The 23,905-nt window shown below is 41.5% G+C and overlaps 1 protein-coding gene and 1 pseudogene across 2 annotated transcripts in view; one reads left to right on the plus strand and one right to left on the minus strand.

The window, feature by feature from the left end:
* Positions 1 to 23,905, minus strand: part of Cacnb4 (calcium voltage-gated channel auxiliary subunit beta 4) — a 257,548-nt gene that overhangs the window by 204,922 nt on the left and 28,721 nt on the right. The gene's annotated exons all lie outside the window — the stretch shown is intronic.
* On the plus strand, positions 14,813 to 23,717 carry LOC109678458 (large ribosomal subunit protein eL37 pseudogene; annotated as a pseudogene).

The raw sequence follows: 23,905 nt of genomic DNA on the forward strand, positions 1-23,905 counted from the left end.
AGAACTCCTAATGCTCCTGATATTTCAAGTTGCCATGAATAGAATTACTCAGTCTTCAGTTTTCAGGTAACAGATATTTCCCTTGCTTGTTAAAAGGATCCAGGGAGTCAGCAACATGATAGAGGCAACAACTTTTTTTTTTGTTCAATGTGTCTGGGTCACATGCTATTTTTAGATCTTGTTCCCTAACACCTGGGGAAGGTGGATGAAGTTTAACAGCAACTTGTGCCAGAAAAAAGTAAATAAATGAAAGAGCAGTTCTCCCTCACTAACAGGCAGCTCTTCCACATTAAACCTGTCAGGCTTAAGAGCAAGAAGGATGCAGAATGACTCTTTCCTTACTGCTTGTCACCCATCAGGGCTGTTACATTATCAGGATGTGCTGGGTTGGTCCATTTAAATTTCATTTCAAATTAAAATTCCAACAGCAGTCATGTATTACAAAGTAGGTCTTAAAAATACTTATGCTGAGATGTGCAGGGAAGGAGGGCAGAGACTGGCAACACTGAGCAGACTGGGTGCTCCTGAAGTCTCCATCAGAGCCACCACCCAGGGCTCCAGGAACAGGGGATGGCAACAAAAGGACAAGCCCACACTGCAGAGGAATGAAGAGTAAGGATAGCACATATCACACGAGAGCAAGCTGCCCTCACTGCCTGCTCTGGCCACCCCTCTTTATTTTAAGCATTACCATAAAATGGTCAGGCAGCTTCCTCCACAGAAAAACCCATCATGTAAACCATAACATAAGTGTCCATTTTCACTCAATGCTTTGCATGCAAACTAGTGGACACAATCTTTCTTTCTTTCATTCTTTCTTTTTGTGCTGGAGAATCAAACTCACGGTCTCACACATGCTAAGCATATGCTATACCCCTGAGCTACATCCCCAACTCTTTCTCGTGTTTTCAAAGATGGTCTTATAGGAAGTTGCTGCTTTCTATAATAGTGCTCTCTACACTTCCAAACACAGATAACCTTTGGGGCAAAAAAAAGAGGTTATGGAGAACAGTTTCCCCTGGTCCTCTTGTTCTTTAATATGTGCAGTGTGAGCTCAGCATGGTGGTACACATCTATAATCCCAGCTACTTGGGAAGTGAAGGCAGGAGGATCTGTAGTTCAAGGCCAGCCCAAACAAAGGTTGGGAAAGATCCTATTTCAAAAGGAAAGATCCAATTTCAAAAGGAAAGATCCCATTTCAAAACACAAAATACAAACAAAAGGGCAGAGGGGCATAGCTCAAGTGGTACAGAGTTGCTTAGAATGCCTGAGAGTTCAATCTCTAATAACACACACACAGTGAGGTGCTGCGTAACTGGTTTTGACTTTCTGTTTTCAGTGGGATCGACAACAGGCATGAGGAGGATGAGCTGACTTAAGGAACTCTGAGGGTAGGTCTAGGTCCTGGGAATACAGTAGCAAAATGTGTTGGCAGTAGTGAATAAAGTGGCCCCTGTTAACTGAACAAATTTCCAATTTCCAGACCTAATCATAAATTATCTCATTCACTTTATACACCAAAATCCTTCAAAATCCCCAAGCCCTTGAGAGGAGAAGGAAAGGCTAATCCTCGGTGAGAGATAACATGTTTGATATCTCCACCATATCATAAGCAATATTGAAGAGCCTCATAGAGGCAAGAATTTTATTAGATAGACTATCTTATTCTGCATATTTATTCCTTGCCTTGGTCCAAAAATAATATGCAATGACATTTTAAAATGTATTCACTATTTTAAGATGAAACTAATAAGGATTAACTTGATTCTTGTAAATCAAACCACAGATTACTTAAGATTAATCAACAGAATTTTTTCAAGTTTTCCCCTCAAGGATTTCTGAGTTTAAAGCTTCAAGAATAAATTAAATTCTTTAGATATTTTAACTCAAGCATATCAACAAGAATAAAGGTGGTAAAAATGTACATACCATGTTCACTGAAGCATTATTCACAACCTTAAATGCCCATCTGCAAAAGATGGACATACAAAATGTGACGGATGCATACAATGGAATATTACTCAGCCTTAAAAGAGAAGGAAATCCTGCCATGTGTAACAACACAGATGAACGAACCCTGAGGATGTTATGCTAAGTGAAATGATCCAGTCACAAAAAAAGACAAATACCTCATGATTCCACGTGAATTAAGTTTCTAAAGCAGTCCAACTCTTAGAAACAGAAAACAGAATGGTGGTTGCCAGGATCTGGGGCAGGGGGACAGAAGGGAAGCAGTTTAGGGTGTATTCACTGAATACAGTTATGTACTCAGTTCTGCAAGATGAAAAAGGTGTATAGGTCCATTGCATAACTGAACACATATAGTTAACACTATACACCATACACTTAAAATTAATATGGTAACTTTATTCTACATATTTTTATCACAATAAAAAATTTAAAAAATACTAAGTGTGATGAAGGGCAGATTTCATCACACCTCTAGACATCGAGTTTCCAGCATCTGGGATGTGATGTTCCTAGAGCACTTACTAGCTCCGATCATATTTAAGAGTATTCTATATTATTTTTGACACAATGACCCACAGACTATGGCTGAAAGACTGATGTCAAAGTTTTAGCTCTACCTTCTCTGTCATAATATAAAATATTTTCAAAAAGTTTCATTTGACAAATACTGAATATGCCAGGAACTGAAAGAAGCTAGCATAAACTCCGGTTTCAAGAAGGCAATGAACTCAAAACATTCATGACTACTGATGCCACAAGATGGCGCATGTGGACCACACTGCACACTTGCTGTCCTGGCTACCCCTAATCTTGTACATTGGGGGCGGGGGTAGCAGACTCCCAAAGGCTTGCTTAGGGTCTTATTCCCAATGCTTCTGTTTTGTTATCTTCCAGAGAGATCTGAGAATCTTGATTTGAGCAGAAAAACATACCCTGCTCACTCACCTCCTTTAAACAGTACTCAAAGGTAAGCGTTACAGTTACACACTTATTATACCTAATAATAAAATGAGGCTCTTTCTTTTGCATATGAATCCAAGAATATGCCAGTGTAGCATTCTGCATCCTATCGATCTACAAATTGAATCTTTAAAAATAATCCTGCCCGGGCCCAAACCTCAATCTTTGCTAATGATTACGTCTGTGGACATTCCAGAGGGATTGTGCTGCTCTTGAATCTACTAAAACCCTGGTTCTCAAATGCTACATATCTGACTTCTTGCTTGAGGGTATATGAAAGCAAACAGAGAAGCAAGAAGTACATGCAATCCACTCTGAAGTAGTCCATGAACAACTGAACAATGCAATCCTCTGACTCCCGTGGACCTATTTTTTAAATCATTCTTCTTGCTTTGATCAAAAGCACCTACTCCCTCCCTCCACACACACACACACACACACACCATGAGAGCACAGCATTTAAGGTGAGACATTCTCCTCCAAGGGAGTCATAGGAGAGAGAGAGAGAAGTGAGAAGTGTTACAGGGCACTTTTGTGACCCAAAGGAAGGAGGTGCTTTACCGGGCAGATTTTTCTTCTCTCGGTTGAAAGTGAGCCAGGGTAGCCATGCTGCAGCCAAGACATCAGCAAGGCTGCAGGACGGCTGCTCACCCCCTTTCCTTGGAGCTGCCTGCCAAATGCTACAGCAGGAAGCTGGCAGTGCCCCAGCCCGCAGGGAATACAGAGCCAGGCTTCAACAGCTGGATGCAAAAGGCAACGACCCCCAAAGAGGCCTTGACAAAATGCAGGGCCCAGGGAATCTGTTCCACATTCATGCTGGCCAGGAAAACTGGGGCAGATCAGAGGGCCCCCCCCCCCAAAAGAAATGCATGTCAGAAACCTACTGTGATCTCCATGTTGTGTCTGAGGGCAGGAGGTGCTGGAGCTGGGAGCTGTCATAAACCCTGCCCATGGCAAAGTTCCTAAATTCTTCAAAGCATCAAGGATGCTCGCTTATGAAGGGAACACAGAACAAAAAGCCTTGTTAGGCAAGGGGTTCGGAAGCTTTTAATTCTGGAGTTTGCTACTTCTCACAACAGAGTGTGTACAACATTGCTGGGAACAGAGGGAACAGCCCTCCCCAGTTCTTTTCCAAGTTCTACAGCTTGCCTTTGGCCTATGAGTCAAATTCAGCTTCTATTAAAAACAAACCAGGGTTTGACTGATGGCTGGCCAGAAGTCCCAGCACGGCCTGATTGTGGATAATGAGTGTGTTCAGCTGAGGTGATGAGCGCTTAGGTCAGAGGCATCCACCTCAGCCCAAATCTGGCTCAGAGATGTAAGTGGATAGGTGTGAGAGGCAGCTGGAGGTCCAGAAGAAGAAAGGCTGTCCTTGCCCAGTCACCATTTACCTTGGCCCAGCGTCCCCTCTGACAACTCATTAACAGCAGACCTGGGCTTGGGTTTCTTCTTAAATTTCCTTCCACAAAAGACACAGGCAATAAGAGAGGACATGCTGCAGACTCAGTCATTTTCAAAGACCCAGGCAACATGAGATTGAACAGAGAGGTCGCTGTCACACACATGAGCACAGAGGCCCTCACTGGTGCAGGGTGAGGCTGCAATCACACCAGGCAGTGGTAGAGCATCCCAGACCAGAACACTCACTCTCTGGGCAGAAAAACAACTCACACTCCCTTCCGAAACCTGTAGGTCCCCACCTCAAGAAAGTATGACGCTTTCTCACTATTACCAGAGGTGACTCTGCTGGTTCATTGTCCTGAGCTTTGGACAGGTATAGAAGAAAGAGAATACTTGTTTAGTTTATACGGGAATAATTAAACCACATTTGTTAACAGTTCAGCTCTATAAGCTAACATTTCTTTGTACTAAAAGAAGACAAGAAACATAGCTTTCTGATCTTTTATCTCCCCATGGTGAACCAAAGCCTTTCCTTAGCCAGTCTTTTGCACAAAGCCTATACCACTCCTTTTGTTTTTTAAGACAAGGTCTCACTGTGTTGCCTAGGCTGGTCTCCAACTCAGGATTCTCCTGCTTCCTAAATTCTGGAATTCCAGTCACACATTGAGCATGCAAGGCTCCTATTCTATTCACTTGCCAAAATACGTACAGAACCTTAGAATCTTCCTGTTCTCACAGAGGTTCTATCTTGCTTTCTAACTACCTTGTTCACTCTGTGAGGATAAGAACCTTGTTATATAATCCTTACTTCTTGCAGGAAACATCCAAATGATCGTTCAGCATGTGCCATAATTTGGATATGGAATATCCCCCCAAATGATCGTTCAGCATGTGCCATAATTTGGATATGGAATATCCCCCCAAAGGCCCATGTGGGAAAGGTTGGGTCCCCAGGGTGGCACTACTAGGAGGTGGTAGAACCTTCGAGAGGTGGGGCCTAGTGGAAGGCCCTTAGCATACTGGGAGAATGCCCTCAAAAGAAACCGAGAAACCCTAACCCCTTCTTCTTTCTCGTTTGCTCTTGGTTCATGATATAACCAGTTTTGCCCCAGCACAAGGTCCCACCATGACATAGTGCCTTGCCACAACCCCAAAGCAATGGGGCCAATAAATCCCAGACTGGAACTGCCAAAACTGTGAGCCAAAATAGACTTTTTCCCTTTATAATTTAAGTGCCTCAAGTGCTCTGTTACAGTAATGGGAAGCTGAATAACACAGCATGGCAGGTGTGCAGAGCAAGGGAGTAGAGTGGGACCAGCTGGCTGGTAGAAATGCAGAAATTCCTTATGACCCTGGACAAGCAAAGCAAAGCTCTGAGAAAACAAAGTAAGTCCTCACAAACGTAGTCAAAGACATGAGGTAAGCACTGAACCTGAACACATTTAATTGACATTATTTTTTAAAAGAATTTGAAATAAAGACTACAAAGCAAATGAGATACTTATGACAATATGTACCATTTGCACACTTACGTCATCTTTTGCTCACAAAGATTAAAGGCCCTTAATTGTGCCGATGTAGTTAATGTACTCTGTGTCCAAATGGAGCATGAATTCTAATTCCACATACTATTTCTACAAAAACGTTCTGCCTGATAACATAATAGCCCCTGGTTTTCACTGCAGCGAAATGGGAATGTCTACTTTATGAGTAATTCTGAATACATTAGGTAGATTTTTTAAGTATCAAAAATATCAAGAGGTCTAACCCCTATACTAGTTAATAAGTATAATTTTATACATTTCAATATCAGAAACTTCATGATTCTGTGGTCTCACACTGATTTCTACATTTTATAAACAAATGCTGTCTACAACCTTTACATTTAGAAATCCTTATCATAAAATCTGACTCAGATAAGAACTGCATCAAAGATGATGAAGCCGTGTCTACACAGACCATCATACTTCACTGGGATTTCCTTCAGCTAATTAAATTCACAGAGAATTTTTCAAGATTAGTGAAATATTCAGACGTTACCTAAAACTCTGATCCTTTGCTGGTCATTAACCCTGGCTGACATTTCCTATGAAACAAACTGGCATTCCCACAATAATTTCTCACTGACAAAATATCCACATAAACAAAACTGCATTATGTCCAACCCCTGCTCAATCTGGTCATCTCAGCAAAGCACTCAGCATCCATGGCAGTACAGCTCTTGAACTTGGCCTTTCAGGGAAATCTAGTGAGCCAGAGCAGAGTCTGCATACTCCATGGAAGGAACACAGCAATAATTTCAGCCTCTGATAAAGCCCTTGGAGTTTCTCTCAACGAGCTCTTGGGCATTCACTATAATGATTCCAAGACACTAAGAGAGACAGATGAATTCTCCCTTTCCCATTAGCTGCTCCCAAAGCATTACTTTTTTTCTCCTTTGGAATTTCTCACTGCAGATTTCTTTACATATATATGTATGTATATATATATATATATATACACACACACACACAGTGCTGTGTTCTTAGCGTCTGTTTAATAAAGCATGAATTTATAAGTCATCATCACATTTTTGTTGCATAAACTGAGTACTCAAGGGAAACATTTCTGGAATAAAATAAAGGGCAATCTCTAACAGGGCTATAAATTTCCATTTAAATTTCCCACAAGTGATTAAATCCAGTGAAAAATAATGATAATATGACAGTGGGAAGAAACAAATAAGGTAGGGAATTGGCCAGAGCTGGGGCTGAAGGGAGGTTATCACAGGTTATGAGAGTTTGCTGAAATCACCACCATGAAAAATCTGAGTTTGTGCAAGAGACTGGTGCATGAAGACTTTGCAGGAAGAAAAAAGAATCTGACAAAATTGTTCACAGCCAAAAGACCTGCAGATTATATTGCTGGAAACATGTCCCTTCAATAATCCTCTGATTTTCTTTAAAAAAAGAAAAAAAAACTAATCTAGAAACTGCTTTGTATATGACTTCTTTTTATTCTTCCAAAAGTATCGAAAGGAGAGAGATTTTACAAGTGGCTAAAAGACAGTGTTTTGTCCAGTATTACTAGAGGGAATATTCACCTGGAAGTCAGAAGAGCAAGTTGGTCCCCTAGGAACTCCCTCAGAGCATAAACTCCGTGAGGTCAGAGCCTTCCCTGCTCACATTTCCAGCACTTGGCATGGTGACTGGCACATGGCAGGCACTCAATAAGTATTAGCTGAAGGCATGAGAGCGCAAACTATGTGATGTGGTCAGTCTCCCGCGGTATTAGCCAGCCCTCACCCCAAAGGCAGTGCTAGGACGGGCCAGCTCCTGCTTTAGAAGCAAAGCTCTAGCCCAGGCCCAAGTCAATGACTCAAGAAGGGACAAGCTCCCAGAAGATTCCAAACCACTGCTCCTATGGTGGTGAGCAGCCCATAATGTCATTTTGGGTCACCCCATTAATGCTTCTGGGGTCACCAGCAAGGTCTCATGCAGAATCCTGCTCCTCTTCCCTTGCAGCAAAGAGAAGGTTTTCCAGTTCCATTGCCTTTCAGCCATCTGCTCCCTCCCGGCTCTCTTCACCCATGCTTGTGGTTTTCTAGGAAGGTTGGAATGTGTCTCTCTGAGCCTTACTTCTCTGCTTCTTCAGGCTTCTGCATTAGAAGAGGTCTAGATCTTTCAGCCCGCTGAGGCTGCCTGCATGAGCCTACTGACCAGGCCACACATCTTTGAAGTCAGCCTGAGGTCAAAGGAGTTAGACTGGCAGTTTACTAACCTGAGTCAGCTAAACTCCCTACATTACTTACCGCATATGTGTGTGACCATCTGCTGATGGCAGATAATCACTAGAAAACGACCAGGACTCCCCCTTCCGTATGCAAGCGTTGTTAATTTTTTTAACCTTTATACATAATTAAGAGCGTATAGGCTGGGTGTGGAGCTCAGTGGTAGAGCCTTGCTTAGCATGTATGAAGCCCTGGATTTGATACCAAATACAGCAAAAAACAAAAACAAGACAGAAAAGATGAAGAATATGTGTGTGTACATGTATACACACATATGCACACACATATATCTACATGCACTTACACATACTGGGGGACTGTTTTGGCATACTTATGTAAAGATATCTAGAATTCATTCACTTCTTTTATTAAATAAATCCACAGAAACTTACCCATTCTTCAAACACTAACCTGGGCAACTAAGCAAACTCAATTCTTCAAATATTAAGGTGTGAGATGGCTTCTTCTTTTCCAGGCTTCACAAACACTTGGTTCAATCAGATTTAATTAATTAAAAAGAATTACATGGAAAAAATCATAATAAATTACTAATGTAAAGGTATCCTAAATACAAATCTTCTCTCAACCATGCAGAATATCTAAGATTATATCACACAAAAATGCATTTCTTTTTATATAATCATTAAAGAGAATCTTCCCATACAAAATCTACACTACACACTATAGAAATCAAAGAGGCCCAAGGTAGAGGACTTACCAAGCATATCCTAAAAATAGAACAAGTAACAATAAAATCAACTTGAAACTAGCCAGGCACCATGACACCTGGAATCCTAGCTGCTCAGAAGGCAGAGATCGGGAAGATTGTGGTTCAAAACCAGCCTAAGGCAAATAGTTCAGGCGAGACCCTATCTGGAAACAAATCCACCCCAAAACAGGACTGGTGGAGTGGCCCAGGTGATAGAGTGCTTGCCTAGCAAGCCTAGCACACATGAGGTCCTGAGTTCAAGCTCCAGGACATTCTAACAAAAACCAAAAAACTTGAAACTAAATATTCCTAACATCTTCTACCCCATATCCTTCCCTTGGACCATTTTCTCTGGCTAAAATGAATTTCCCTCATCTTTGAGATCCTTAGAGAGCCTGGCCACTACAGTAGAAACACAGTGTGCCTCACTTGACTGGACTCATAGGTCTTGTCTCGAATAACAGACCATGAGCAACTCAAGGGCAGTTTTATTCTTCTTCAAAATTCGTAGTACACCTTGTACTTCAAAAGTTAATAACAAAAGTTTGCTAAAGTGAACTGAACTAGGGAAAGAAGAGATGGGGAAAAATGGTCTTGGGGTATGGGGGGACAGAGAGTAGGTGGGCAAAAGGGAGATGTGAAGCGAAGGTATAAAATAATACTGTTCTGACTCAGAATTTCAAGCCAGGAAAAGTCATCTGCCACCATGTGATTATTCCCAACACACAGAACTAGATAAACATGTGAATGCATATGTATAAATATTGTATTCATACCTGCATTATTCACATAAGGCAGAATGGAAGTAATCCAAGTATCCACTGGCAGATGAATGGGTAAGAAAATGTGAAGCATATGATAGAATACATCTATAATGTAGAATACACAGATGGAATATTATTCAGCCTTTAAAAGGAAGGAAATCCTGTCACATGCTACAACATGGATAAACCTTGAGGACATAAGGAAATAAGCCAGACATAAAAGGACAAATATTGTATGGTTCCACTTACATGTGATACCTAGAATAGTAGAAATCATAGAGACAGAACGTAGAATGGCGGTTACCAAGGCCAAGGAGAAGGGAGCAATGGAGAGTGATTGTTGAATAGGTACAGTCTCAGTTGGGAGGATGAAAAAGCTGACGATGGAAGGTGCTGAGAGCAGCACAAGAATGGGAATGTACTTAGCATTAAGGAACTGTATGCCTTAAAATGCTAAATTTAATGTTGTGTATATTTTAAAGCTTAAAAAAAAAGGTAAGAGAAAGAGGATCCAGAGTATAGCGTTACGACTGACAAGAGTATAGCCTTATAGTCGCTCTTCTTCATATGCTCTGAGGCCAGGAGTTTCCAGTCCTGTGGTTCTAAGAGGTAGGGTGGTGTCTTGTGCACAGCTGTCCATCCCACAGCTCTAGACACAGGGACCTGCACCTTTCAGGGAATCATTAAACATTTGCAGATTCATCGAAAAGAAAACAAGCACAGGCAGCCAATGGTTGGAAGGACTTTTTTTTTTTTTTTTGGACCAGGGAATCAAATGCAGAGGATAAAAAAAGTTCTTAAAAATACAGGCAAATTAGAAATCGACAAGTCGTGTTCTTCAGAGTAACTGAGAATCAGTGAAAGGATGTGACAGTTTTTCGTTAATAATCACTCCTATCATAAAGGAGAAAGGGAAAAGTAAAATCATAAGTAGATCAGATGAACCTTAATTAGCTTTTTCCAATAGCTTAAAAAGAGAAATGAATTATCAAGAAGGAAATGGCCACTGTTTTACTTGGTAACTCTGATTATATAACAGTATTTTTTTAAACCACAGGGAGTATCCATTCAGGGGAAGCTAGAATGTCCCAGAACACAGAGCACCCATTTTCTCAGATATGAACAGAGGCAGAAACAACACCAAGAACTCTCTCCTGGGGAAAGACAACGTGTTAGAAACACAAACGCTCTCCATGGCTCAGCAAGGTAAAAAGGGGTTAAATTATGAAACTGTGAAAGCAGGTGCCTTTCCTCCCTGCAGCTGTGGCTGGTTTCAACTTGGCTGCCGCAAATAGGACAATCTATGTTGTTCTCTTAAAAAAAAAATCTGCTTCTCCAGCCAGGTGTGGTGATGTATGCCTATAATTCAAGTTTCTCAAGAGGTGGATATAGGAGGATTAAGATCTGAAGCCAGCCAGGGAAAAGCATAAGGCCTTATCTGAAAAACAAACTAAAAGCACAAAGGGTTGGAGTGTGGCTCAAGTGGCACAGTAATTGCTAGGCAAGCATTAGTCCCTGTTATCCTCAGTACTGCTAAAGCAGTAATCATAATCTGCCTCTCTCCCTTCATTCTCACTGGAACTTCCATTCTCCCATGACCTGCAGTTATACCTATTCAGTCCCACACTTCAGCTACTGGAGGCCTACATCTAGACAGTCCTTATTCCTGCATTTTTAGCATGCTCCCCTAAACAGAGGCCTCTGATGCGGGTGGGTCAGACATGCCTGCTGGGCTGCAGACATGGAAGAGGAAAGAATCCTTCTTGCTTCTCATCAAATCTTGGCTTTAAAAATTGTTCATTAACTCAGAAATCCTGGGTTAGTATCTCCAGCAGCTGACTAAACTCTCCCCAGATGTTGCAGTTAAGAAGAAAGGTCTGTGACATCCTGGGATGCAGGTACTGAACTTCTGTGAAGAAGAGACTGAAGGTAACACAGGGCTTCCTAATCTCGAGGCTGGCTGTGCACTGCAGGATGTGTAGAAACATCCGACAACCAAAATATCCCCAGAGCCTTCCGAAAGTCCCCTAGGGAATAGAGTCACCCCAGCTGAGAACCACTGGGGTACAGTGGGATTCCACTCTGCTACCCCTCATTGTGAAAACGATCTGAATGCTCTTTCCCCATCCCCACCCACCACTGCCCCCGATGACCTATGTTAGGTCCAGAAGAGTCATCAGCAGGCAGCCAGGCAAGACCTCAATAAGAAAGCATAAGAGTTGGTCCAAGAGAAACCAACCACCCTCCACCACAATGTCCATGCTAACAGGAAAGAAGTACCTGAAATTCCCATGTCCAACTGGGAAGGAGTGGGCCATTGTAGAGCTCACCAGCTGTCTTCTCTCCCACCCTCTTCTTTGCCCAGGTGCTTTCCCCAGGATGTGAGCAGCAGGACCCAGCTCTCAACAGACAGAAGCAGGCCCATCAGGCCCCATCCTGCATCCATGGGATAGAAGTCCAGCCTCACAACCCACTGGTTACAGGACCTTGAGTAAGGCATTCCATTTTGCTGGATGTCTTTTTTCTTAGTTATAAAGCAAAAGAGCCAAATCTTAGTCTTCTCTGAGGTTGCACGTAGAATTAAAGTACTACTCTTAGGAGCCAAGTACTTGAGGAAGGTAAAGGAAAGAAGGCAGAGAAAGCAGGAAAGTGGTGAACACTCAATAACTCTATGTGTCACGAGAGAGGACATGAGTTAGGTTTTTAAGAAAAGTCAGGGAGACTCAACAATCAACTGTGATTTCTAGGACACTGGAGGTGGCTTTTTATAGTGTGCAGTACTCCCTACTGCTTTCCCCATCATACCCTGTTCTGCTTCTATCTCAATGCCACTCTCCTCTCATGTCATGTTCTCATTCTCTCTTATCTTACAACTAAATTCAGTATTTCTTCTTCTTTCTCCAACAGTCTTTTTTCAGCTCCCTTCATTTCTTTCATTCATTGTCATGATTCTTTCTATGGCCCTCTTGCTTGCTTGCTTGCTTACTCTCTCTTGCTTTTTCCAATCTCTCTCCTTTACTCCTTCTCCTTCCCTCCCTCCTTTTCTCCTTCTCCCTCTCTGACCTTCTTCACCATGGGAGAGAATTAGGCCAGGAGCCACAGCCCCAGATTCTACCTCTGTGTAATATTAAAATCTATGAAAAGTAAGACAAGCCGTGTTCTGAAGGAGGAAGTTCCCACATGTAGACTCGGGGACTTACACCAAAGCCCAGTCAACATGCTGAGGGCTTGCTTTAGAAAATGAATGATAAACAAAACCATTCCATTCCGACTGGAAGATCACATTGGCTTGACAAATGACCACCATGCACTAAGGTGAGGAGGTCCTAGTGAGCAGCAGATGTGTTGAACTGTTTGCAAGACAGCTGCATCTGGAACAACCAGGCCACTGCAGAGACACGAATGTCTTCAAATGACCTGCAGAAGCCCTGCCTGGACTTGCTTGTGCTGTGTGGGTGCATCCTGACGAAGCTGGCACCACTTCAGGATAAAACACCATAGGTTCAGGGTGAAAGCCTAAGGTTCCTTGTGAAACACTGCATCTCAGCTGTGCCAGGCAAATTAATGACTTTCCAAAGTCATTTAGACTGATCAGCATCATTTAGACTGACAAAAAGTTTCAGGTTCCAACCCTCACTTTGCCCTCCATCCTAATCCTACCCTGGCCCATCAGCAATGTTAATGTTTACTGTTTGTGAGGCCAACACAGCCTCAAAAGGAGGGTTCTTTGGAAAGCCAGACGATGGGAGCAAATCACAAACTAGGCTTACTCTGAACAGCCAAATCACCACAAATGGAACGATCAGATAAAAAGTACCTCCCAGAGAGCCACAGCCAAATGGGAAGTTAATGTGGTTCGGATCATTAACTTCCCACTAATGCTCACTGCCATCTTAAGGGGCAAATGGGGTCTGCCTGGAGGGAGGAGAGAAAATGCAGACACATCCACTTTTCTGAACAAACAAAACAACCCACAGAGAATGATGTAATGTAAAGACAGGGACTGCTGAAGACATGATCTATGGAAGTCCTTTTCCTTGACACCCTCAAACCTGCCCAGAAGCCATGCTTTTTCCCTGAGGTGTTTTACTGTCAACTTCTTTTTTCTTTGGGGGTGGGGGAGAGGAGCAGTTTATTGTTTTTATTATTGTGCTGAGTGGGGGTACACTGTGGCATCCACAAAAGTTCTTACAACATAACAAACATACTATGCTTGAGTTCACCTGGGGACCAGCTTCATGGAGCTATAATTCACATTATCATTCAATTCACCTATTTAAAGCAAACAATTCAATGGTTTCTATATATTTACCAAGTTGTGAAACCATTATAACCAATTTTTTCATCCCGAAGAAAAAAACCCTTCCTATTATAGACTGAATGTTTTATGGCCACCCTCAAATTCTTCTGTTGAAACCCTACTCCCCAGTGGGAGATAATTAGGTCATAATGCCCTTACAAGAAGAGACAGGAGCGAGCTTGGTTCTTAAGCTCTGCTGTCTGCCATGTGACAATGTGAGGTATCAGGAGAAGAGAGTACTCTGCCAACCGGGAAAAGGGCCTTTTCCAAGAGCACCACCAAGCTGTCTAGCCCTGACCTCACACTTCTAGCCTCCAGAATGGTGAGAAATAAATTTCTGTTGTTAAATCCCCCATCTATGGCAATGTGTTATAGTGTCCCGAGCACAAGCAGCCATGTTCCCCTTGGCAGTCATCCCCCCAAGGCCAACACCCCATCTACCCTAGGAATCCCTAATCTACTAGATTTGCCTATAAGAGACTTTTCATGTACTTACAAACATATTGTGTGGGTTCTGTGTGTCTGGCTTCTTTCTTTTATCATGTTGTTTTCAAATTTCATCCATGTGCCATATGTCCTCAACATTGACAGCACACATCAATCAGCCTTTCATTCCTTTTCATTTTCAAATAATATTCCATTGTATACATATACTGTATGTGATATTGTGGTATGAAAAAGATGTATCTGGTCTCTATCCCTTTTCCTTGCACACAGTTCCTCAAACCCTTGGAATCTCCAGAGTGATCAGTCTCTTTTGTATAATTATGATATGACTTGTGGCTACTGGCTCATGATAGCTCAAGTGAAGGGCTGATTACCAGAAAAGCCAAGGCATGACCGGAGGGTTGGAATTTTCAGCCCCATCCCCTACTCTCCAGGAAAGGGAGGGGACTGAATGTTGAATTGATCTCCAGTGGCCAGTGATGTAATCAACCATGCCTAAATGTAAAGACTCTATTAAAAGATCCAAAGGACAGGGTTTGAGAGTTTCTGACCTGCTGGATGTGCTGGAGGTACCTGGTGGCGTACCAGGGAACATGAAGAACTCCAAACCACCATCTCCCTCTGGCTCTTCATTTGTACCTTTTATAATATTCTTTATAACCAACCAGGAAATATAAGTATTACCCTGAGTTCTGTAAGCCACTCTAGCCTATTAATGGAACATGATGAAGAGATGGGGAAACCCACAATTTATAGCCAATCAGAAGTGTAAGTGACAACCTACCACTTTCAATTGGCATCTGAAGTGAGAGTGGGCGGTCTGGTGGGACTCGACCCTCCACTTTTGGAGGAAGATAGTGCCAGAGTTCAGCTAAAGTATAAGACACAAAGTTGGGGCTCACTGGAGAATTGTTTGTTATGCAGAGAAGAACCAAGTTTGAGTCAGAAGTGTGCAGAGTGACTGGTGAGAATAGAGAAGACAAACTGCTTTTTACTTCAGACTCTATTTTCCCATTCATCATTTGATGGCCATTTGGGTTGTTTCCAGTTTTTGTTTCTAACAAGTAATACTGCAATAAACATTCCCATACAGGTTTCTAAGTGGACATCTACTTTTGTTTCTCCTGCGCATGTGCCCAGGAGTAGAACTGCTGGCTTGCAAGGTAACACCGCACCTAACCTTCTGAAGAACTACCGGACTCATCCAAGGCAGTCGCACCACTTTGCCCTTCGAATAGCAGTGGGTAAGGATTCCAACTTCTCCACGCTTCTTCTTCCCCCAAATTATCTTTTTGATGACAGCCATCCTAATGACAGAAAGTTGTATCTCACTGTGGTTTTAATTTACATTTCCCTGATGACTCATGATACTGAGCATCTTTTCATGTGATTATAAGTCTGGTATCTCTTCTTTAGAAAAATGTCCATTTAGATTCTTTATTTTTGAAATATGTTATCTATCTTTTTGTTATTATATTGCAAGAGCTCCTTATAGATCCTAGATGTAAGTACCTTATCAGATATATGATTTATAAATACTTTCACCCATTCTGTGAGTTATCTTCTCACTTTCTGGACAGTGTCCTTTGAAACACAAAAGTTTTTTGTTTATTTATATTTGGTGCTGGGACTTGAACCCAGTCTCTACCCCTGAGCTATACCCTCAGCTCAAGTTTTTAATTTTGATGAAGTCCAAATGAGCTATTTCTTCTTTGTCTCCTTGTGCTTTGGTGTCCTATCATACAACCAGTTTCTTTTAGAAACAAGCTTTCTCCAGCTTGCGTCCCTCAGTCACAGGCTCATTTCTTGTCAACGGTAGCAGCGGGACTCTCCTTGCCAGCCTCACTCACTTATGGAGGCCCAGCAGCCCACACAGCCCATGAGGCATGGATGGATGTGCATGCCCTGCTGAGTCCTGCTGCTCTCTGATTACCTCCGTGATTGTTCCTGAGCACTCAGAAGTCTAGGTGAGGCTTTTAAGCTTCCAGGGGCTTTCAGAATTATTAATTAATCCTTAAAATAGCTTTGAAGGAAGGTGATTGTCCCCCTGATTCTGAAATAGGAAAACAAATAAGAAGTTATTGCCAAGGCAAATAACTGTCTTCCCAGTAACTCTACTATCTGAAATTCTCTAACTTTGACTTCAATGAGGAAGGAGATAGATATGGGGTAGGGTGACAAAGTCACAGGCACACAGCAAGTGACAACCATTGGAAGCTTAATGTTTTCATAGCAAGGGCTAGCAGAGTGGCTTAAGTGGTAAGAGCACCTGTCTAGCAAGGCTGAGGCCCTGAGTTCAAACCCAGTACTGCCAAAAAAAAAAAATTCATAGTACCACAAATGATCACCTTCTAATTGGTTTCTCCTCATCACCACCCCCTTCAAAAATCGACTCCTCAATATATGCAAGGTTGTTTAGAAATCAGTACTTTTCAGAAATTTCATGGCCCTAAGTATGACTTCAGCTCATTTGCTACAATTATCTCCTGTGTTTCACACACCTAAGACTCATCAAAGTTTTCTCAGTTGACAAACTGAAACTTGGGCCATGAAACTCCCTGTGCTCTAGAATGTACTTTCCTTCTTCTCCACAGGGTAGACTGCTGCTCCTCCATGATGTTCATCCTACAAAGTCAGCTCCCAAGCAAAGTCTTCCCACCTTCACTGGGCAATTAACAGATTCCACTGCAGAGATGCCATCGATGTTTTCTTCATGGTTCTCTCATGATTAGTACCCAGTTGGCAATTGGAATTCATGCTGCCCTTCATGTTCCAGCTATCATTGGTTCATACCACAATTCCATGTCCTGTGGAAAACTCAACACCCACCCAAGATTTCTGAGGTTCCTAAAGGGTGAGGAGAGAGTGCTGCTTATCTTTACAGATACCGTCACTTCTGACTTCCTGCCTTCACTGAGTTCTTGTCCTTGGCTCTGTGTCTTGTGGCTATTTCTTACTGCCACAAACATGGGCCTCAACTCCTTATGCTACTTTCCTTTGAAATCTGTACTAGTCAGGCTCTAGGATGGCCCCAACAATCCCTGCCTCCTGATATTGCTGGTCCCAGACAATCCCCTCCCCATGAGTAACTTCTAACCAATAGAATATGGCAACACAGAAGGCAGGTACTTTCACAATCAGATACAAGACATTGCTACTTTTGTCCTGCTAACAGACTCTCTCTCACTGGCTGGAGGCCCACATGGCAAGGAACTAAGTGTGGTCCCCAGTCAACAGCCATGTCCCAAGTAAGTAGACTTGGAAGCAGATGTTTCCCCACACAATCTGCAGATAACACCCCCCGTGTCCTCGCTGATAGCAGCCCTGTGACTGCAGGTAACACAGGGAACCCAGCTCGGCCATGCTCAGCTTCCTGAGCCACAGAACTGTAAGATGATAAATGTGTTGTTCGTGCAACAATAGATAACAAATACAAAAACCTAACAAGTAAACAGCACTATGCACTCATGGTTTCTGTGTATACAGACTGTACTCACAGTGTAGGAAGACAGAGAGGCTTTAAAATCACAGAAGTCCTAAAAACACAAAACTTAATACTGGATGTTTAGTTGGAGAGAATCATTTGGCCACTATGTTTTGTTACTCAGTCTCTCTCTCCCTGTCCCTCTTCTATGACCTCTTCTATTTTAGGTTAAATTAATATTCCAATCTCTCTCTCTCCTTTCTCCTCTCTCTCTGTCTCTCTCTCTCTCATACACACACATACACACACATGTAACTTCGTCAAAGATTTTTAATTGATCTGATCCTGAAAGGTCCAAGGGTCACCATTTTCCTCCCTAATCTCTGCCTAGGGCAAGCAGAAGGCAGAAGTCATAGTATAATATAATATGACTTATCATGAAACTTATCATAAAATTATTTATTTACATGTCTCTCTCCCACTAAACTAACTTTGCAAGAAAAATTACTGAGTGTCATTCATCTTTATGGCCTTAGTATTAAAGTACTTCGTAAACATTGATTAAACAGTCAAGATTCAGTAAATGTTTGCTGAATGTTTATTCATTACACACCATTACACTAAAAGAGCTACACTTAAATCAATCACTAATGGATTATTAATTCACAAGAGAACACCACTATGCTGGGCTATAAGGATAACTATTATAATAAGGTCCTCAGATGACTACAATGCCTTTGAATGGGCACAAGCAAAACTATTTCTCTGATAAATCCATGTTATAGCGTGTTGTGAGTCTCAAATATATTAATTAGGTACTCTTTTAAAAAGCAAATGGTCTGCATTACTAGATATTCTACAACTCACAGCAGGGGATGAAGAGGTGGTTTATGTTAGATTCTCGGCTAAGAATACAATTGCCTAGGAATTCCAGTGCTAGAAATACATCATAAAAAATCAACATGATTTTTACAAGTGAGAAATTGGAAAATGAAACACCTAGCAACAGGGGTACATTAAGAAGACCAGGGTTCATCCACACAGTGGATTAATAGTCATGAACTACATCTGGAAAAGATGCATATAAAATGGTGAGATGAAAAGAACCAGTAGTAAAATGATATGTGAATTTTTATTAAAAAAATACATTTGCTTCTATGTGTACGTATGTATAGAAAAATGTGGAGATATACACTAAAATGTTAATAAATAATAATTACCACATTATTGGTGATCTTTATACTTTTCTGTTTCTCAGTTGGTCTGCAATGAATATGTATTTCATTTTAATCAAAAATATTTAGAACTAGAGCAAAGAACAATCCATACTTCTTGCCCCCAAAAAAACAAAGCAAAGAGTTAATTCACATTATCCCAATTTAGCAAAAACAGGTTACCAATTGAACATGTACTAATGCTGTGAATGTAAAAATACCCCAATGTATTGCACTTTTTAAAAACAACTGTAAGTAAGCAGGCTTATTTGAGCCTCCTAAAACTTTGTAACACAGAAAGAGCTTATTAAGTGCATTTTACAGATATTAAATGGCTTGCTCAAGTCATTTTCTGAATAAGTAAAAAAAAAAAACAAAAAACACTAGGTCTAGAGACTATGGTTTCTGACTTCCAAGGCAGGGGACAGAAATGTTATGAATGGTTCAAATGCAGTTGGTTGTCCCAAGTAGCAGAATAAAGAATGATCTTAAAAACAGTGACTGAGAATATTTTTATGAACTTCCTGATAACATGAGTAATCCTCTTTCAGCAAATATTTAAAGTTACTGGATAGATTCACTTTCCATCTATATTATTTGAAAATTTTTCTCCAAATTTTCCATTAACTATTCTTTTTATTAATTCAACAAATAAGCACAGGTTAATACACAGAACTCCTAGTACATCACAAGAGATAGAAAGAATAACCCAGACAGAGAGTTTAAGAAAAACAGGACTCAGGTAGCCAAAGTCCTGGGAACACCTCCCCCTGTCCCAGCCACAGATCTTAATAACATCGTTGAGTTGAGACCAACACTGACCATCACCTCACTAACAACTCTTTTAAGCCATTTTATTTTTAATCACAGGGGAACTTCTTTTAAACCACCACAACAAAGAAATACCCAGAAAAACAGCACTTGCAATAGATTCGTGTATTCCTGAAGCCAAGGTGGTACACACAGAGATGGGCATGGGGTTAAACCAAACTGGACACTATAAAGCAACAATCATCTCATCTCTGAAGAGTGGAGGCTCCTCAAGGAGCACAGAGCTTGGAGGTGCTGTCTCCACCAACAGCAGAGCTGCTCTTCACCTCACCCATCATGGCCAGACAGGAAGGCTGAGCCTTGGCCAAGGACAGACTGCAGGCATTTGGCTGAAGATACAGAGGAAAGAGAACTTCCTTAAAGTCTGGCTTTGCACAGATCTGCATAATGACAAATTAGGAAGGAAACAGAGCAGAAGACAAGACATGAGGTGTGAGCTATGAGTAAATTTAGACAGAAAGTTAGCACCTCCCTGAAATTAGCATATCAGCTTTGGGACACCCCTAAAGTGCCTTGGGACTCAGATAAGCATTAGGGTGTAGGCCAGCCAACCATGCAGAAGAGAATCAGCAGATGAGTTGAGAAGTGTCCACCTGGACCAGGTCAGAGAACTCCCTTGGCTGTAGTGATCCCTTAGTGAAAAGGGGTTGGATTTAACCTAGAACACACTGAATTGCTACCAGGAGTTTATTAAACATATATTTGTGATTAGCCAAGCGCCCAGTGGACTAGATCACTCCACATTGTGGAATTAGTTACAAACACTAATTTAGATATTCTCTTAGCAGTTGCAAATCTGCTTATAATTCTCAAACACCTAATAAAAGGAATTGTTAAATTAAAGATAATATTCTATGCAACACATACCAAATGCTTATCATATGCTGGGCAGTATTGTTAGCCTGCTGTTTTACATACATTCATTTATTATTGTAATTGTTACCTTCATTTCACAGATGAGGAAACTGAGGCAGGGAGTAGTTAATTAATGTGCCCAAGGGCCACAGTTTGGAAATGACAGAGCCAGAATCTACACTACCCAGGCAATCTGGCTCTGGGCTGTTTGGTAACCCATGCTGCACAAATCAACTCCACTTGATGCATGTAATCAGGACCATGGAGCTGAGCAAGAGAACCAGGTAAACAGCACTCCTCACACAGTGGGGTTTCAATGAGGCTTCCGCACACTATGTAATTTCCAGAAACTTCTGTTAACGCTAACCACTCAAAAAATTTAGGTCAAAGAAAACAACTTAAATTCCACAGAAGACACACGGGTAACATAAGTGAGTGCAGCATGGTGGGACGGGGGGTGAGACATGGGGACCCAAGAGGACAGACACCTCTCTGAAAGAGGAAGCCATTGATCAAATCTTAAGCAGTCATTCAAAATACTTTTTTCTGAATGATGAGCCAAACAAATCTTATCTTCAAAGGCAGGCTATCATCCATGTTCAAGGCTAATTGTAGTTCTCAGCAGAAAATGCAGTAATAGTCTTCTGCATGAAGAAGTGCTGGAAATTCTACTGGGCAAGTTCTGAAATATCAGGAAGACAGTCTTCAATATACAACTACTCACAGAGGTCAGTTTCGATCCACCTGTGTCCAACAGCAAGTACCCAAGCATCTCTCAAGGTGCATATCTGCCGTAGTGCATGAATGTAGCCATAGACACCTGACTCAGGTGTCTCCAACATGATTTCAGGCTTCCCACATGGTTTGCAAGAGCACCCAGTGAAGTACAGGAAGAAAGGATTCAAGTCTGTATCTCTATGTTTTCCATTCTTAAATTTTCATTTTTTGCATATGTACAGGACTGTTCGTAATATACTTTAAACTAGTACATGTATTATAATCTTTTATAATAAACATACATAACAAAGAAAATAGACTTCATAATAGTCACCTACAACATATACACCAGCGATAGAGCCAAATATATGCAGGCAAAGAAACTAGATCAAGAAATTCTATCTAAGTGGTCATGAAATACAGCCAATCCTGTCTGCATGTCATACAGCAATCTAGACATCCAATATTAAATCAAGACACTTGACTCTTCAGTCCCCAATCAGTTGCTACACAGCCATGCTCCTAGGAAACCTCTAAACAGCATAATGAACTGCTCTTTAGGGCCAGGGCTGATTCTTACCTCACACAGAGTAGGCACTTAATGCATGCTCTTACTTGTATAGTAACTCTTAACTTGCATCTCTGTCTCCCAATCCTAATACCCAGAAAAGTTCCAATTTTAAGAACGGTTATACACTTTTTCCCTCCATGAAATTTCACTTTTGGAAAGTGCCTTGGCTGCTAACAGTGCCCATTCTGAAGGCTTGGTTAGATCTGTTGAAAAAACACAGCTCATTTCCCATCAGTAAGACGGAAAGGAAGAATGCAAGAGGAATTCTTAGCACGGAGCAGTTCTAACCAAGACATTAAAGACTCCACTCAGGACAAATTCAGGTTTTTGTTATGATGTTTCACTCCCTACCTTCCACTTGGAAAGTTAACAGCAAGCAGCTAATATTATTGTGATGATACTAGCTAAATAGATTCATGTTATAAAAAATAGAAAATAAAGAGAAAAGAGACATACAGTTAATGAGCACAATAAATGAATGCCTCAAATCAATGGATCCAGTGAAATGAAGCCCGTATCAGACATTCCTGGAGCACAACCCCTGCTGAAGCGACAGGTCCATGCAGGCTTCAACCAGATTCAAGCAGATACAACCTATAACACCTTGCCTCTGCCTCCTTCTGCACTTCCTCACACCCTTCACTTTCTGCTCCAGAGCTTTCTACTGCCAAACAAGGCTTAGGCGCTCCACACTTAACACATTTGCAACCAACAGACCACTCCTGACCAATGGGGAGAAGCTAATGGTGCATGCTTCTGCATTTCAGCTCCAGCACAGACAATGTTGAAATGCATTTTATATGGTTTCTCAAAAGTGTTGAAGATCAAATAGCTACTGCCTTCTGCAGTGTCAGTTGATACTACGTGCTTGTATCAGCTTTCCTTCCTTCACTTTTTCTCTTACTAGGTCCTTTACTTCAATTGGGATCACATCCCAAATAAGTTACCTGCTTGCAAGCATTTATCTCATGTTCTGCTTTTTCAGGGACTCGGGTTAAGAAAGTTGATAAACAGGTAGCATGAGAAAGCAGCCCCTGCATGTGATGGAGCTGGATTACCTACCCCAGTGGCTGTAGGATGGTAACACCCATGGCATACAGGAGCATCATCTGTACCAATACTCTTACTGTGGTGAATTGGGATGAGGTACAGATAGACTGTCAAGTACTGAATTGTGTGGTAATTGCAGTACTTGAATGAAATAGCGGTCAATGGTAATTATACGAATCATGGAGTTGTCTGGTTTTTGTTAATAACTGCTTTGGAAGTCTCAAAATATAAAATTAGCTGGTGGCATGACTCAAGTGGTAGAGCACCTGCCTAGTGATTGGAAGGCACTAAGTTCAACAGTACTGCCAAAAATAAAAATAAGAATCATCTCCTGAACGTTTGACAATGGTGCATTGTGCCCACAGGAAGTAGTTCCCTAGGCAGAAGCTTCTTATACAGTGGAAGTGATTTCTCTTCCTGTCTCTTTGGTTTCTATGCAGAAGAGAGGTGACAAAGGCAATGTCATCTTTGGAAAGCATCATAAGACACACACGTTGTGCACCTGCTGTGGCTTTAAATCCTACCCCCTTCTGAAGTCGACCTGTGACAAATGTGACTAACCTACCAAGCATAAGAGAAAGTATACCTGGAGTACCAAGGCTGAGAGCTGAAATACTATAGGGACTGATCGAATGAGGTACCTAAGAATTGTCCAGCATAGATTAAGGCATGGATTCCATGAATCCACTTGAATACCCAAGAGGGCAGCTGTAGCAGAATCCAGTTCATCTTAACAAGTTCAATGATTGGTCACAAAATAAATGTTCTGGTTTTAAAAAACAAAATCAAAACAAAAGTAAGAGTAAAATTATATGTTCAGGTCAGTTAACTATTAACCCAAAGAGGACAAGGAAAGGCTTCTTCAACAGCATTTTAATTGACTCATTCCTGCAGCCACAGGGCAGATGTAGCCAAAACTCAG

Source organism: Castor canadensis, chromosome 4, assembly GCF_047511655.1.
Source record: "Castor canadensis chromosome 4, mCasCan1.hap1v2, whole genome shotgun sequence".
Classification (NCBI taxonomy): domain Eukaryota; kingdom Metazoa; phylum Chordata; class Mammalia; order Rodentia; family Castoridae; genus Castor; species Castor canadensis.